We start from the raw sequence: 6,905 nt of genomic DNA, 5'->3' as shown, positions 1-6,905 counted from the left end.
AACAAGACATATTTATGTTTCTCTATCTATGCATTAAAATATAAAAATACTCTTATTTGTTTTGGGCTAACACTGCTGGTTTATATGAGCAGCTATGTTAGCTCAACACAGGCAATAACGAAGTTCAGGCATGGAAATTTCATTTCTATTCAAAACATAAGAAAGTGCAGAATCCTAGTAGTAACAATGATCCTCTATGTAATCTAACCATAGAAAGAGTCCTGATGTTTATCCTAATAGGTAGTCCTTGGATAAATATCATGGGCAGGCACTATATGTCAAACTACAATGTTGATTCCTAACTGTTTCAATTTTGATCTTTAAACTTTCTTGATTTTTTTCCCTATATATATATTTCGACAAACAAGCCTGCTAACTCTGCTCATGGCAGCCAATAGGAAGCAGCTTGAGTGAATGTTTCAAGCAGCTTATAAATATGAAAAAGTTTAGCTTCAAATAAAATCATGTTAAGTCATCTCATATATTCATGCATTCACAGCAATGGAGTGGGTGTGGAAAGAGGTACAAATAGGCTGTTGGCTGAACACCCTCACACAGGTTGTATCCAGCGCTGGGCAAAAATAGGTTTATAGTTGTGAGTACAGAAACAGCAGTTTATTCATGTATTATTTATTAATTATTGTATTGTTTTCTATATGAACAACTGTAAACCTACTTTTGTCTCACCCTATATTTATTTTAAAAATACTTTCTGAATGCCAGTAACTGAAAAGTGTAAAACAGCAGCAGCCCTTCCAAGTGGGATTATTCAGTGCTGTAATACTAATCATCTTAAACAGTCTTGGGCTTTTATTAATTTTTCAGTGTCCGGTTCAAAAATGGTGATTTAAATTTATGCAAATGCCTCAATTGTAGCTGCGGGTGAAGTCTGTTGCTGGCTCTTACAAATTTAAAAATTCCATCCTCAGAAAAGGGCAATGTGAAATAATATTCAGGTTGGCAGGAACACGTAGAGATGAGGTTGAGAGGAATAGGATTAGGATTCCTTGCAAGTAACAAGGCTGAGAAAGAATACTTGGATAAAAATACAGATTCAGAGAGAATTCATGCCCGAGTGGTCATGTGGAGCCCCACCTTATTATTTTTTATTTTTTGGTTTTTCAATTACAGTTGTCCCATTTTTTCCCCATTGCTCCCCCCACCCAGCCCACCCCTTCTCCCACAATCATATCCCTCCCCATTGTCCATGTCCATGAGTCATTTATACACATTCCTTAGATAAACTTTTAATACTTCCTTCGAGATACTGCAGCAATGCTTGTTTATTGCATTAAATTTAGAAAACACAAAAGTGCACAAAAGAAATATCTGGCATCCCATTCTTGAGAGATCACCACCGTGAATATTTTTGGTTAAGTCCTCTTTTAAGACAGCTCAATGCCTGAGATTTGGGTCTCCAGAAAAATCTAGATTTAATGATAAATTATGAAATCTTCCCAAATGTCCAATTATTGGAAATCCCAGTGCAGACATCATTTGGGTGGGCAGAACAGTGCTGGGTATCTGGCTCACTCAGTCATTCATTACCTTCACTCACTTGTAAATTGAACAGATATTTATTGCGCATTCATCCTATGCCAGGCACTGTGTTAGGCATCGGGTATACAAATATGAATGAGACCATTCTAGTCCCTGTCCTTGTACAGATTACATTGCAGTCAGGAAAACATAATTAATGCTTAGTTGCAATTATGAAGCAATGCAAGCACTATGAAATTGTACAACAGTGTCTTCTGAGACTTTCCATACTCACTTCGTCTGGTTTATGCAAGAATCAGCCTTGCTATTCAGAGCAGTCTGCAGATGATGAGGTCTGGGAACTTGTCAGAAAAACATCCCCTTAGGTCTGAACCAGAACTACCAAATCGGGATCTCCTCTTTAGCAAGATCCCAGGGGATTCATGGGGCACATTAGGGTTTGAGAAACACTGGCATTAGGGTTGAGTGGGAATCAAGAGTGGAGGGAGGGGGAAGGTATCTGGCACTTGGAGCCGATGAAGGAAGCCCAATGTATCTGGGGCCAGGGCCAGGTAAGGCTGGTGGTATCAGCAAGGAGGCCCTCAGTTTGGAGCTAGCCAGGGGTTTGGGACAACTTATCCTCAACCTCCCCATCCTGAAAGGCTGTTGTGAGGATCAGATCAGTTTATGTGTCTGGTAATGTTCACAGCTGTGAGACCCCATCACTACTACTCTTTTGAAGAGAAACAGAGAAGAGATGGGGTATGCAGGATGCTCACTGATTGCCTCACCCTGTCTAAAACAATTGGTGAAGTGGAACTCGAAAGTCAATTATGGTGCCCATATAGTTTATCAAACTCATCTCAGCCACAGGTAGTGAAAAAAAAAACTCTTTAGATCTAACTTTGCATATTGAGGGAGGTAGAGTGGAGGGAGTGGTTACAAATTGTGGAACCTGTGGGATTTGAGCCACCCTGGGCCCAGGATCTTCTCCCTTACCCAAATCTCACTTCTGGTTTTAGTCTGAGTAGTCAATCTATTTTTCAGACTCTTGTAGTCGTGACCCCGCCCCGCGCGCGCTTTCTATTGTGTTGTCAGGTCCAGAATGAGTAGGACAAAGAGGGTGACCTGGGGGACTGATTATCAACCTTTGCACCATCTTTCTCTTAACTTTGAAGGTAAGAGGGAAGGGATAAAAATTTAAAAAACAAACAAAAAAACTAAGAACAAAACAACTGCAGAAGAAAATAAACATCCTCTTAAAAGTTAAGACCTTGAATTTCATGAAGTCTCTAATTCCCATTATTTACTCTTATTAATCGGATTGAAGTATCTGGTTTCCATAGCCTTACCTACAGCCAGGCCTCCTTTTCTGATACACCTGTGTAATTCTACACCAGGCTTGGAAGATGGGCGGTGACCCAGAGAGCTCCTTTTTGTTCTCCATTTTCACATTCTATCAATGTAGCCTGAGGCATTGAACTAGCTAATCAGCTTGATTTACAACCTGAAACCAACCACTCCAGCTCCTCTGTATCTGTTCTTAACATTTATATAACACAGGTTTTCAAAGGTGTTTACAGCACACTTTCTGCCATCTACCAATTTATTTGTCCTCACAACAGTAAGGGCTTTTAAAATTTTTGTTTTAAATTACTAATTCATGGAAGGTGAATCCTGGTAAAGCGAGTTCAGGTGAGCAGTTGGTCTCAGTCAGAGACTGGGCAGGACCAGGAGTCAGAAGTTCCAGTACTTATTTTAGAGATTCTTTCATCGACATTATCATCAGAAAATATTTTAAAAGTTACACAAGTAATATGTGCATTCATTTACTTCTGAAATTTATATAAGCATATTATATATAAAACAAAAGGCTTTCTTGACATCTTCCTATCTTTACTTCTTCATCACTCCCAAGGCACCTTTATGGGTTTTGGCAGGTATCTTTCTAAATTTAGTATTGGTTTGCCATATATATCTACATTATCATGCTATACACATCAGTCATTCCCACTGACATTTTTTTTTTCCATCGACATCTTGTTTCCAGTATTTAGCCATACTTTAATAATGGATTCATGTTTGTGGCTATATAGTATTCCCGCATAGTCCTGGCTGGTTTGGCTCAGTGGATTGAGCGTCGGCCTGCGAGCTAAGTGTCGCTGGTTCGATCTTCCAGTCAGGGCACATCAGAGAAGGAAAACTCTGACTCCAAAAAACCTCCGCTGCCTTGCGGCATACCTCTTCAGGGGAAAGGCTAAGGGAGTAAACCCCGACAGAAAATCCGGAGCCGGAGTCCCTAAGGCGGTTTGACGTTGTAGTCAACACCGGCAACTCCTGCGGCACACCTGAAGCCAAGCTGTTTTGACTCCGTCTTTCCCTTGGACCCTTCAGCTGCGAAGAGAGGGGGGGTCTGCTGCATGGGCAACAGCAGACCCTCCATATCACCCTGCCCAGGCTCTGTAGCTTCAGCTTCACTGGAGAGGACACTCCAGCATCATCGCAAGATGTTGATTTAACACGGGAGGAGACAGAAACCGTGTCACTCCCGAGTCGGACTGCACAGCCATTCTCGGCGGTGCAGATAGACTCTTAAGAAGCTACACCATCGTCTCTCGAGACGGACGGCTGCCGATGATGACGACGACGAGTATTCCCGCATACTCGTGTCACTAATTTATTCATTCCCCTTTTAATGAACATTTAAGTCATTTCCAATTTCTTGCTTTGGCAAACACTGCAACAATGAATGTCTCTGTACATTTCTCTTAGCACCTATGTGGAAAATTCTTTTGATACTGAATCCTAGAAGAGGAATTTTGGGGTCATAAATGTACATTTTCAGTTTTAACAACTGCTGCTAAACTACCTTCCAAGAGCCTTTCCAGTTGATATACCCAAAATCAGTGTATCAGGTTATGTGTCTCTCTATAACCTTGAAAAAATCCTTGTTATTAGAGTTGTCCATGTATAATTTTCAAAAGTTAAATATGACTCTCAAATATTTTTCTACAACTAAGGAGTTAACATGTATCAAAAATTTATTCAGCTCCTTAATAAAAAAAAATCTGTAAAATGAAAAAGCTATTTCGAAGACGATTTGGGGAAATGTGTTAATATAGCCCTTAACAAAATATTTAAAGAAGATTGCTGCTACATATTAAAAGTGGGCAACAAATTATAACTTTTGAGGTTATCTTTTTTTTGGGACAATTATTTGCAACTCCAGCAGGCACAAATCTACAGGTTAATATATAACCTTACAAGGTCTTAGCCATTCACTAAAAGTAGCAATATCAAACAATGGTACCGTTCCCTAGAAAATGAAGTAAACCTCGGGCTTTTAAACGACGCTTCAATATGACATTGAAAGGATGACTACACTCTTGGTCTTATAGATAGGTCTTGGATAATTTTTCTTAACAGATTTTAAAAATTTGTATCAATGAAATGGATTTTAAAATGGCAGTTCATTGTGTTTTAATCTGAAATTTGGTAATTATTAGTGACTGTGGGGCACTTGTTATTTTTACTTGGCCACCCAGTTTTCTCTAGTTCCAGGTCTCTTTAAACAAACATCGGTGATATGAAAATACTTTTTCCTTTTTAGTAATCAGGAAAGCCTGGCACAAAACCGAAGGGCAGCTTCACGAAGTTAGGCCTTCTAGGCAACAGGGGAATGAAGACCCAATTTTTCTTAGGAAAGATTTGGCACAGCAAAGTGTGTCCCCAGAACTGGATGCATAAAAGCACTTTAATTCTGGCCTTCAAAGTGCTAGAGATGCTGCCCACGCCAGTGGCAGTAAAAGAAAAGGGTTGTGTCCAGGGAGGATATGTGTGTGTTGGGGGGAGGGGGGAGGCGAGGGTTCAGGGGCCTTCGTTGTGGGAGGTGGAACTTAGCTCTTCTTAGTTCTTTTAGGTCCCTTCCTTGGCTGATTCCCTTGATCAGTCTATCGATCACTCAACATTTATTGACCCCCGTCAAGGACGGGCTCTTGGCAGATTTTTCACAGGGCAAATGGGGAGAATGACCAACACAGGGAGGTCAAGATAGACCTAGATGGTGAACTTAGGCGGAAGTTTGAATAAAACCTGGTGGTGGTGTGTGCGGGGGAGAGGAGCGTCTTCCTGGATTGAGTTAAAGTGACTCGCAGCCCGACCTCAGCCCTAGCTGGGCTTTTGAGACTTCTAGAACTCTGCAAAGTGCTGTAGGGCCTGGCCCTGGCTCCCCACCACCCCTGCCTAGCGCGAGCGATGTGGTAACTTCTAGAATCAATTTCAATTCTTAAACTATTTCTCGAAATCATCTTCTAGTTAGGAGCAGCCTAAGGGGCCTGAGGCTGTGAATCCCGGCTGCTGTGAACCCCCGTTTTCTTTCAATGTGGGCGGTTTCCCCAGTTGGACTCCCGAAATCCCTGTGTCACAAAAGGCTACCGGCTCGTTCCGGTACGCTCTTCCCCATCACCAGTTTGTCGCACATCTTAGCAGAAGGCCCCCCCCCCTTTTAGAGGATGACCCCAGGGCCGGTCCTAGGGGACGCCCCTTCCCTGGCTGGGGCCTGCCCCCTTGTCTGTCTTTCCGGCCGCGTCCAAGTCTGTCTGCAGCCAGCGTCCGGGTCTGGGCCCGGCTGTGGCACGACTGGAATGCGCCGGCGGGGGGGCCGGGGAGGGACACGGGGCTCAGGCGCCGGATCCTTGGGTGGGCGGTGGCGCAAAGACAAGGACTAGGCTTACAGTCCCAACGCCCGGCGAGTCGGGTCTTGGATTCGGAGTGTGCCCCGAAGCCTCCTTGCGCGCTCTGCCCAGGCGTCGCTCTCTGCGCGATAACCCGTTAAGTCCCAGCTCAGTTGCGGGCCGGGTGGAACGCGGAGCGCCCCCGACCCGGAGCGCGCCTGAGGATCGAGAAGAGGAAAGGAAAAGTCTCCTCCGAGAACCCCTGAACGTAGGCCCGCCACGCCCTCCCTTCTCAGTTTCTCGTCCAGTCTCCGGCCGCGGGCCCCGGGTCCGCGAGGGAAGGAAGCGGCGTGGGCGGTCGGGGGCGCGGCGCGGAGGCGGAGCCCAGCGCTCAGGTTTCGGCCCCAATTCCGCCGGCAGCGGTCCACGCAGCTCCAGCAGCGCGGGCTCCGGGATAGGCGGCACGGGGCAGTGGGCAGCGGGCCAGGCCACCCCCTCCGCGTGCGTCCCGCGGCACCTCCTTTCACCCGGAGGCGGAGGAAAGCGGACCTGCCACGGCTTCGACGTCGACGACCGCACCGCCCGCAGTGGGAAGAGCCTTATAAAGCCGCTCCTTGTCCGGCACGAGCGACTTTCGCCGTGCTGTCTCGGAAGTGCGCGCCGGGGCCGGGGCAAACCTGAAACCGACTTCCAACACACCCCGATCCCGGAGAGCCTTCAGACCGACTTTGGGCAGACCCCAGGCCGTCTCCA

This window comes from Furipterus horrens, unplaced genomic scaffold, assembly GCF_987537825.1.
Source record: "Furipterus horrens unplaced genomic scaffold, mFurHor1.1.pri manual_scaffold_3, whole genome shotgun sequence".
Taxonomy (NCBI): Eukaryota; Metazoa; Chordata; class Mammalia; order Chiroptera; family Furipteridae; genus Furipterus; species Furipterus horrens.
Note: the sequence above shows the minus strand (reverse complement) of the source record.